This window comes from Malus sylvestris, chromosome 2, assembly GCF_916048215.2.
Source record: "Malus sylvestris chromosome 2, drMalSylv7.2, whole genome shotgun sequence".
Classification (NCBI taxonomy): domain Eukaryota; kingdom Viridiplantae; phylum Streptophyta; class Magnoliopsida; order Rosales; family Rosaceae; genus Malus; species Malus sylvestris.
The window spans coordinates 23165650-23177374 of NC_062261.1; positions in this window are offsets into that span (position 1 = coordinate 23165650).

The window sequence follows — 11725 nt, forward strand, 5'->3', positions numbered from 1 at the left end:
CCTTTTTGTTCTTGGCAAGAACATCAAGAACAATGAAGAACATCCATGAAAAACCCAAATTTTTCCATGAACTTTTTTCACCCAAAAACATTCCAAAACCATTCTTACTTAAGGGAAATAACATCTAACCAAACTAGGGTACTTAGGGATTCCAAAGAACACATTAAAACACTTTTAACAAGTCAAACAAGAACCCAAAATTCCACCCTTTGGATTTGGCCGAATTTTCCCAAAAGCATGGCACCAAATTTTAGCTCCAATATTCATGCTCATATGAACAACATCTACAACATTTGAGATAGCAAATTTTCCAACAAAATTTACTTTCAAAGAAGCAAGAATAAAGCTTGTAACAATTACAACTTTTAAATCACAAACTTATGAACTACAAAACCCAAAAGGATTCACCAACTACTAGACCTAGGCTCTGATACCACTTGAAGGGATTATTTTGAAAAACATGTTCATTTGAGCAACATCATATTGCATGCAATTAACAATTAAAGGCGGAATCATGCTTGCATGTACTCAAAAACAAAACATTACCATGAAATTCAAAGCCTAGTAGATTGGTGAACCAATAATCAACTCAAAACAAAGTGAGTTGAAATTATTACCTTTGTAGATTCCTCTTTGCATAAGCAAAGGCTAATCACCCAAAGAGATAGGGCCTTCATTCCTTGCTTCTTAGATCCATGGATTTGGATGGAAAATTAGGTTTCTCCAAGTTCCCAAAATAGGGAACCTCTAAGTCTCTTCACCAAGGTTTGATTGTAGAAGAAATGAGTGACCTTGGAGTAGTAGGATTGCTAGATGTACCCTCCAAGGTGTTGGCCTCTTTAGAGAGAAAATGGAGAGACAATTCTCACCAATTTTCCCCAAAATAAACCCTTAATCACTTAATGAATATTTAGTTATAAAGTCATTTATATAGTCACTTCTTTAAGTGACCTAAATAACCAAAACCCTAATTCATCACACTATGGCTTGCCATTTAGGGGATTTTGGGCTTTTGGGCTTTAATGAATCTTCATTCATTAAATTGTCATACAACTTAAGTTAATGGGCTTGACCTTCGAAGCCCATTGGGCCTTAAGGTCCAAAACTATCCCGAAGTCTTTAACGAACTTATTCGTTTGATTAATTAACATATTAATTAATCCTTGCCATAAATAAATGATTAAACCATTTAATCATTCTTACTCATTTCCGTTTAATCTTCAATCTCCACCTTTTATGGTGTGCGATCCATTAGGTTCCTTTTAGCGAGGTAGTGGGCGATTAAAACCATTTTACATCGATTGTGAATTGAAACTATTTTCAATTCTCCCTTTAGTGATTACACACGTTTAGGGCTTCCACAAACCATGAGTGACACCTAGCAGCATATCATGGTTACCCAAGCTAATCAGAAGAGGATAGAGAACCTATTCAGTTTGGGATTACAAATGCAATACGGTCCTTCTCTAATCTAATACTCTTGACCACATTGTTTGGTATGATAGTTTATTTATTCATGTCTACTATCCAATGTGATTCGTGTGCTTATATGATTTCCTTGAATGTGATTTGGAACGCATTCCCTAATCTCATTCATACTCTGGCCAGAGATTCCAAATCATATCATAGAGTATTCTCCCTCAACTGTTTGAAGGTTAGAGATCCCTTGTTGCGCATTCACTTGTCTCCATAGCTAAGTGGCTTAACCCCAACGATGCCGTGGACACCCCGAGGGGGTGACTTTGACATAATCAAAGATCAAGGACTTAACCACAAGACAACTGTGATGCCTCAGGTCAAAGGACTACTTTGCATTATCCCAACCATGAGTTCTCATGTGACATGGAATATAAGAACTATTTGTTGATCACGTTCAGTGAACTCATTCTCTATTGAGCACCTACGTACTTGTCTTGATGTCACACACACCAATGACTCGAGACTAATCACTCTCCCTGAGAGAAGACATAGTACGTACTGATCTTAACGGACTGTCAACGCCCAATTGGCAATCCTATGATCAGGAACGTTTAGGATGTGTCTACGAAAGAATGGTCTCATGAATCTAACTTCATTAGATTACATTCTCCCAATCACATATTCCTTGGACTTTATCGTTTAAGCATATAACATTTATATGAGACGGCTCAAACAATAATGTATGCCCTTTATATGTAAAACTAGATTAGTTTAACATGTGAAATGTCCGTAAAGTATCATCACATGATTGGCTTTAGGGCACATTTCCAACATCCATTAACATGGACTTATGATGATTTTGAATCATTGAATGTTGAAGTGATAAACCACTTAACGAGACGGAAACTAGGCAAGGACTTCACCTTTGTTTCCCTATCCTAATCGTTCACTAAGTTTATTGTAAACTATGTAGTGAAAAATAACCACATGCTCTCCAAAATGTTTGATGTGTATAACACAATTGAAAAAGGTTTCAAGAGAGATAGTGGGAGTTTAGGGACCATGACTAATGTAGTCAAAGGTGAAAGTCAAATAAAGAAGATAAATAACTCCAAGGGAACAAACTTTCTTTATGAAAGGATGGATATTGGAAGGGGTATTTGCAAGAAATGTCTTGCAAGTGTCAAGGACACACCTTTCGAAGGTGTTGTAAATTGTTCTTGAATAGTTCAAAACAGTTGGTTCTTCTACTTGAATGCATGATTCCGTATTAGTGACTATGTTTTACAATCGTTGTAAAAGTGTGGCTAATAAGAAGTAGAAGATTAATGAGAGAAGAGAAAGTACTTCACATTCGAAGCGTGAATCAAATGTAGATCTCTGCGAAAGCAGATGGTACTTACTTCCTCATATGAACTACCAAAGAAATTGGAAAAACATAGATTGTCTTTATATTCCAATTTTAAGGAACTAAATTCCGTCACTATGTGAAATGGATAAATGTTTTGTTTGACAAAACAATGTTCTTTATTAATCAATGATTGGATTATGGTAATCTAATTAATTATCTCTATAGTAGAGATGATATGGTAGTGTTAACTGTTTAGAAAATAATGATGCATAAAACCCAAAAGGTTGCAAGGTAGTGACTAATCCCAACTAAAGTTGTGATACCTCTAAAACATAAATTACGAGTTGGTCATAAATGGACGCTTTGGATCGTTAGATCCGGATCCAATACCTTCTTGTTAAAATTGTATAGAGACGAAATGTTCGAATCTTTATTCTTTTGGAAAGAAGAAAGAATCACAAAGTTGTTGAGGTTAATTCACTGAGATGTTAGTGGCACTTGTCCACAAACATAATACTACTCATGTTGAATAACATTCACCGAAGATCACTCTCGGTTGGACTATAGTTTATTTTGAATAAACACAAGTCCGAATACTTTGCAAAATGTTTCAAAGAATTCAAGTAATGTAAGTTGATGAGTAAGACATCTAAAGTATTTACCTCCTTAGATTTGATCCAAGGAAAGGTAACATTTTAGATGAGTTTCCTTGAAAGAAATCAAGGAAATAAGCATCATAAGATAATATATTTCTCCATTAGGAGAAGAACGAACTTGAATAAGATTTAGTTCGTTAAATGTTATCTATTACCCATATATAGGATATATACTTCTAAAACAATATGATTGTCAATGAGAAGATCTTCCAATATTTTCATGACTCCATAAGATGTAGTTGGAAAGAAAGACAAATCTTAAGCATGTTAAAGATTTGGGGTTGTGTGCTAACAAGCAATATTTGTTTGATAACAATCTTGTAGGATATCCTTAAAATAACTTTTGGATATCGCTTCTATAAACCAACTAACAAATGTTGTTTTGTTGGGAAGTTCATTGTAATTCTACAATGTGATTTGCCTAAAAGCAAATGAACGAGAGATAGAACTCAAAGAATGAGTTCTTTGAGAGACAAGAAAGTAATCAACAAATATAACAATCTAGTTCCTATACCTCAAGCTCCAAGGTAGTCGATAAGAATGAAAATCCTTATGACTACATTGAGTGCATATACGATATATACTCAAGGAAATGGTAAAGTACCATTTGACTCGAAATAATGAAACCTTCAAAGCTAATTGGTAGCTTAAGGTGACTACAATCAAATAGAATGGTTGACTCTAAAGGAACCATTTTTGACGTAGTCTTAGTTTCAATAAATTCGAAGATTGCTAGCTACAACTAAATGGTGATTCAATGTTTGGACATAATATGGGTTTCCGAAACCATTATTAAGATAGTCTTGATAATATATGTCTAAAACTATAAATCACAAGACATGTAAGTTGTAGAGATCCATCCATCATGGATCTTAGCAAGTTAGTGGGAGCTATTTGCATTTTATGAGGAAAAAGGATCAAATCGTTTGATTTCTCATAAAGATGTAAATGAATCTTTTGTTTACTAGGTTTACAAAAGATTAGTGGGAGTTAATCATGTTCCTAAAATTTAATATATATGATATATTAATTTTGGAAATGAAAAGAATACTTCTTCGTTAAAGTTATGACTTTAATACATTATATGAAGATAGAATGTATATGGGAGATATAGTCTATATACATGGGATGGAAATCTATAATGATATATTTCATGATATAATTGGATTATATCAATCCCTAATAATAGACAATGGATGCTAGGAAGTTTCTCATATGATGATAAACTTCAATAAGAAGGACGATTCTAGTGAGACTAGCAAGTTGCCCTTCTCAAAGGGAATGTACCCTTTGACTCCCAAAGAAATAATGCGTAAATTGAATCCTTTATGCATAAGTAGAAAGGTGATTTATGTATTTCATATTTATGAAATGACTACAGAAGACGATATCAGTGCAAGCCCAGGATCAGAACCATGGCAACTGTCAAGTGAGTCCTTAAGTATTTAAGAAATACTAAAGGATAAATTCCTCAAAGATCGAGGAAGAATTAGAGTAACGTAATGGAAGCGTAAATGTATTAGATTATGAATCTAATCCATCATTGGATGTTTCTTCATTATGAATGAAGAGATAAACGAATATCTCTTTATTATGACTAAAGAGATATTTGGATGGAAACATTAAAGTAATGACTTTAGTGTGTTCCATTATGAATGCAAGATATATTGCCATATAGAAGTTTACAACAATGTTGTTTGGATGGGAAAGTTCATTTATGAACTCTCTATTCGGTTCCAACCAGAAAGTGTATGACACTAATGGGGCGATAGCTCAAGCCTGGGAATCAAGGTCTCATCAAGATCCGAACACAAATGAGAGACTGAACCACATGATTGAGAATCATGTATAATGGTGACGTCGTTATTCTCAAGGTTGCTTCTATGGATAACACATATAGATATCCACTGTCTAGGCCTACTATTCAGCCATTTATGAAATGACTACAGAAGAGGTATCATCAAGATGACCAAGCTGATTGGCTCTAGTGCAAGTGGGAGATTGTTGGAAATGTGCCCTAAAGCCAATCATGTGATGATACTTTACGGACATTTCACATGTTAAACTAATCCAGTTTAACATATAAAGGGCATAGATTATTGTTTGAGCCGTCTCATATAAATGTTATATGCTTAAACGATAAAGTCCAAGGAATATGTGATTGGGAGAATGTAATCTAATGAAGTTAGATTCATGAGACCATTCTTTCGTAGACACATCCTAAATGTTCCTGATCATAGGATTGCCAATTGGGCGTTGACAGTCCGTTAAGATCAGTACGTACTATGTCTTCTCTCAGGGAGAGTGATTAGTCTCGAGTCATTGGTGTGTGTGACGTCAAGACAAGTACGGTAGGTGCTCAATAGAGAATGAGTTCACTGAACGCGATCAACGAAGGGTTCTCATATTCCATGTCACATGAGAACTCATGGTTGGGATAATGCAAATTAGTCCTTTGACCTGAGGCATCATAGTTGTCTTGTGGTTAAGACCTTGATCTTTGATTATGTCAAAGTCACTCCATCAGGAGGGTGTCCACGGCATCGATGGGGTCAAGTGACTTAGCTATGGAGACAAGTGAATGCGCAACAAGGGATCTCTAACCTTCAAACCGTTTGAGGGAGAATACTCTATGATATGATTTGAATCTCTGGCCAGAGTATGAATGAGATTAGGGAATGCGTTCCTCATCACATTCAAGGTAATCATATAAGCACAAGACACACATTGGATAGTAGACATGAGAAAATAAACTATCAAACCAAACAATGTGGTCAAGAGTATTAGATTAGAGAAGGACCGTATTGCATTTGTAATCTCGAACTGAATAGGTTCTCTAACCTCTTCTGATTAGCTTGGGTAGCCATGATATGCTGCTAGGTGTCACTCATGGTTTGTGGAAGCCCTAAACGTGTATAATCACTAAAGGGAGAATTGAAAATAGTTTCAATTCACAATCGATGTTAAATGGTTTTAATCGCCCACTACCTCGCTAAAAGGAACTTAATGGATCGCACACCGTGAAAGGTGGAGATTGGAGATTAAACGGAAATGAGTAAGAATGATTAAATGGTTTAATCATTTATTTATGGCAAGGATTAATTAATATGTTAATTAATCAAACGAATAAGTTCGTTAAAGACTTCGGGATAGTTTTGGACCTTAAGGCCCAATGGGCTTCGAACGTCAAGCCCATTAACTTAAGTTGTATGACAATTTAATGAATAAAGATTCATTAAAGCCCAAAACCCCAAATCCCTTAGTAAGGCCGGCCATGAAGATGAATTAGGGTTTTTGGTTGTTTAGGTCACTTAAAGAAGTGACTATATAAATGACTTTATAGCCAAATATTCATTAAGTGAATTAAGTGAAAAATGGGTTTATTTTTGGGGAAAATAGGTGAGAATTGTCTCTCCATTTTCTCTCTAAAGAGGCCAACACCTTGGAGGGTACATCTAGCAATCCTACTACTCCAAGGTCACTCATTTCTTCTACAATCGAACCTTGGTGTCGAGAATTAGAGGTTCTCAATTTTGGGAACTTGGAGAACCTATTCTTCCATCCAAATCCATGGATCTAAGAAGCAAGGAATGAAGGCCCTTATCTCTTTGGGTGATTAGCCTTTGCTTATGCAAAGAGGAATCTACAAAGGTATTAATTTCAACTCACTTATGTTTTGAGTTGATTATTGGTTCACCAATCTACTAGGCTTTGAATTTCATGGGTAAATGTTTTGTTTTTGAGTGCATGTAAGCATGATTCCGCCTTTAATTGTTAATTGCATGTTATATGATGTTGCTCAAATGAACATGTTTTACAAAATAATCCCTTCACTGAACACGATCAACGAGGAGTTCTCATACTCATGTCACATGAGAACTCATGGTTGGGATAATGCAAATTAGTCCTTTGACCTAAGGCATCATAGTTGTCTTGTGGTTAAGTCCTTGATCTTTAATTATGTCAAAGTCACTCCATCAGGAGGGTGTCCACGGCATCGTCGGGGTTAAGCCACTTAACCATGGAAGCAAGTGAATGTGCAACAATGGATCTCTAACCTTCAAACCGTTTGGGGGAGAATACTCTATGATATGATTAAAAATCTCTGGCCAGAGTATGAATGAGATTTAGGAAGTCGGTCCAAATCACATTCAAGGTAATCATATAAGCACACGAATCACATTGGATAGTAGACATGAATAAACTATCAAACCAAACAATGTGGTCAAGAGTATTGTATTAGAGAAAGACCGTATTGCATTTGTAATCCTAAACTGAATAGGTTCTCCACATCTTCTGATTAGCTTGGGTAACCATCATATGCTGCTAGGTGTCACTCATGGTTTGTGGAAGCCCTAAACGTGTATAATCACTAAAGGGAGAATTGAAAGTAAGTTTCAATTCACAATCGATTTGAAATGGTTTTAATCGCCCACTGCCTCGCTAAAAGGAACCTAATGGATCGTACACCGTGTAAGGTGGAGATTGAAGAAACAATGGTGATGAGTAAGAATAATTAAATGGTTTAATTATTTATGGCAAGGATTAATTAATATGTTAATTAATCAAATGAATAAGTTCGTTAAAGACCTCGGGATAGTTTTGGGCCTCAAGGCCTAATGGGCTTCGAACGTCAAGCCCAGTGACTTAAGTTGTATGACAACTTAATGACAAATAATTCACAAAGGCCTTAAAAGCCCAATGAAACCCTATGGCCGGCCATTTTGTTAAAGGAGTGGGTTTTGGACTTAATTACAAGTTTGCCACTCCAATGAATAAAGGTATAAATATGACTTTATAGCCAAAATTCATTTAGGGTTTCTTTTAGAGAATTGGAGAAAACATATCTCTCTCTTTTCTCTCTAAGAGGCCGGTCCCTTTGGAGGGATTAGCTAGTAATATTTCTCCTCCAAAGTCACTCATTTCTTCTCCAATCTAACCTTGGTGAAGAGACTTAGAGGTTCTCAATTTTGGGAACTTGGAGAACCATTTCATCCATCCAAATCCATAGATCTAAGATGCAAGGAATGAAGGCCCTCTCTTTGGGTGATTAGCCTTTGCTTATGCAAAGAGGAATCTACAAAGGTATAATTTCTCAACTAACAAATGTTGTTTTAAGTTGAGTCAAGGTTCACCAATCTACTAGGCTTTGAATTTCATGGTTAATGTTTTGTTTTTAAGTGCATACAAGCATGATTCCGCCTTTTAATTGTTAATTGCATGTTATAGATGTTGCTTAAATGAACATGTTTTCACAAAATAATCCTTCATCAAGTTGCCAACTCTTCAAATATTCTCGGCTTTATACCTTAGAGGATGCAATGTAGCCCCCAGTGTATGCCTTGAACACATATCTCAATGGTAGAGGTATCAAAGAGCTGATCTTTGCAATCCAGACTGAACGAGCACTATTTATTGATGTAGTCGACGATAGGTTCATCATTCCTTTGCTTTATACTTGTCAACTCCAGCATATTTACTGTGTAGCGGGTGTTGTAGAAGCAGTTGAGGAATTCATTTTCAAGCTGATCCCAACTGTTGATGGACTCGAGCTCAAGGTCCGTATACCAATCAAAGGCATTACCTTTCAATGAGCGTATGAATTGCTTGACAAGGTAGTCTTCATCCATCCCAACATTGTTGCAGGTTTCGATGAAATGGGCAATATATGGCTTAAGATTGCCTTTTCCATCGAATTGCATAAATTTTAGCGTCTGATAACCCCTTGGCATCCTCAAGGCGTCAATCTTTTTGGAGTAGGGTTTTAAATACAGAACGGAGTCATGCGAGCTTCCTTCCTACTATGCTTTGATAGTGCTTATAATAATCTCTTGTAGCTATTAGAAGGAGAAATATCCCATGAGAGTCGCAGCTTGGTCCACCTTTAGCTTCTCCTCGACTTTCTCCACCAAAGGCTTATATTCTTCATCGGTTTCGTTCTTAGGTGGATCAACCTTTGGGTCAGCTTTCTCATCGTGCTGTGCCTCCAAACAGTTGACTAGTATAGCAATATGCAATTTATTTTCCTCCACGATCCTTCTCAGCCTTTCTCTCATTTGTGCTAGCTATTCTTTGATGGACGTCGCACCAGTAGTCATAACTTGCATGGCTACAAGATACGAGCTGCTCTTGAGTCGGCATCAGAAGTCAACGACTTAAAGTACATTTTCAAGCTTTCTTCCCTTGGTGCTCTTAGCGAGGCCAAGATGATCAGGGGCTTATGCCTCGGGTGCTCTTGTTCCTTCAGTTAGAAGGCACAGCAAAGAAAACTTTTGCCTTGCTTGGGGTTGTGACGCCCAAAGTGCCACCACTTGCGGCAATGATGTTCTCCTTCTTCACGTTGATTATGGGAACAACTTGATCATTTCTTGATGCCCTATGTGTTTCTTATGAATTTGAAGGCAGAGAGGTGGCATTGGGCGTGCCAAATTTGTAAACACAAAAATTCTGTTACGAATGAAATAAGAACATGTGTACAAAGTAGATTTGTTTTGATGAATTTATAGGGTTACAGTCTCTTTTTACAATTTTCCCCTTATTCAGTCTTCAAATTTGATGTAGTTGAATAGGTTGTTGATCTAAGGGTCGGGATGACTTGATCTCGGACGAACGATTGAACAATTGCTTCAAGTTTTGAGCTTGGAACAATGCATGGGTAGTCTTCATCTCAAAGTTGCAGCAAAGGTAGTGTTGATGTAGGATTTCATTGATTCAATGGTCTTGGCAACTTGATCTTGAAAGAAACGTTGTTACAAGTTTTGAGCTTGCAACAAAGTCTTGAAGGAATCAGCACAAGTACTTGTTGATTCTTCTAGGGAATGCTTCGGTTTTGATTGAAAGAAAGTTTCAGCTTTGGTTATACGTTCTTTGAAGAGAGCTTTAGCAGCATATTAGTCATCAAAGATTCAGCAGAGGTTCTCCTTTTGTGACAATTTTGGCCTTTCAATGTAGAAATTGTTGTTGAGTGCATAAAGTTATAATTATATGCCCTCTTTTACTTAGGTTTTTGACTTAAAATCTCTATGCATCACAAGGTATTTTGTTGTTTGTATTGTATTTTAGGATGAAAGTAAGGGCTTGAATAAATCATCTTATTTTGAATATTGTAACAAGTGGCCCAAGATCTGCCAGAAAAGGCCCTTGCAGAACAGCCAACTTGTGAGCTTTTCCCCGAAGTGCTCAAAATGAATTATAAAATGGGCCATATATGGTTGGAAAGCCCTAGAAGTCTTCTTTCGGATGGTCTTTACAACTTGTGATTTGGAGGTTTTGGCAAGAAGTTATTACAGAATAAAGATGAGCTGTTCGGTCACAAATTCTGATAATAGCTAGTTTTCAGTTACTTTAATATTAAAAAGCTGGTTGTTATGAGTATTAAATGAGAGTCAATTCAAGGATGTAAATATACCAGATGTTAGATAAGTCCTAAGCCTTTTAATAGGAGACAAAAACTCAATAGAATGAGGAGAATCTAGGGAGAGAGCAAGAGTCTTCAACCTTAAGCCGTTTTCTAGGTTCTAGCTTTCTTGACTTTTTATGTATTTTGTTTTTATGGATACTTAGGGCTAATTTGAAGCCTTAGATATGATTGAATTAATGTTATGGTGCAATTTTAGTTTATCAATTTCATTTGCAAGCTAGAATCAGTTTTCTGTCTCAATTGTTTCAAGCACATATTTTCAAGCTTAACTACCTTGTTTATGTTTTCTTTCTATTGAGAATGATAAGGATGACTGCCATATCTTCTGTCATTCATTAGCAACATGTAGTTAGGTTTAGAACTAATCATGTAAGCTGATTCCATGAAGTTCTAGGATAAATGCCATGTTCTAGGGTTCATGTGATGTTCGTAATCCTCTTCGTTCTTAATGAGTTTCTAGGTGATAAATCTGAGTATATGCCATGCTTGGTTGCACTTACAAATATAAGTTTTATGTATATGCCATGCATCTAACATGCAAAGTAAGAGAGGATTCATACAATCTAGTTATATGCCATGCTAGATTTATGAACATCTTAGTTATGCATTTGAAAGGGATCACTTAAAATATCATATCACTGATTAAGGAATGTTTAGGGGAAGGCCTTTGTTCATTTGATGTTAGATTTATGTCTTAAAACGTTTCTAACCTATTCTATGTCTTAGGTTTGTTTTTAGATAGTTCTAATTTTTCTCTTTTCTTTCTGTCTTTATTTCTTTTCCAAAATTACTCAAACCCCCCATTTTAAGTCATAGGAGTCTTTAACTAATGCTAATTTGTAAGAGTAAAAGGTTTTACTAAGTTGCTTCTGATAGGAG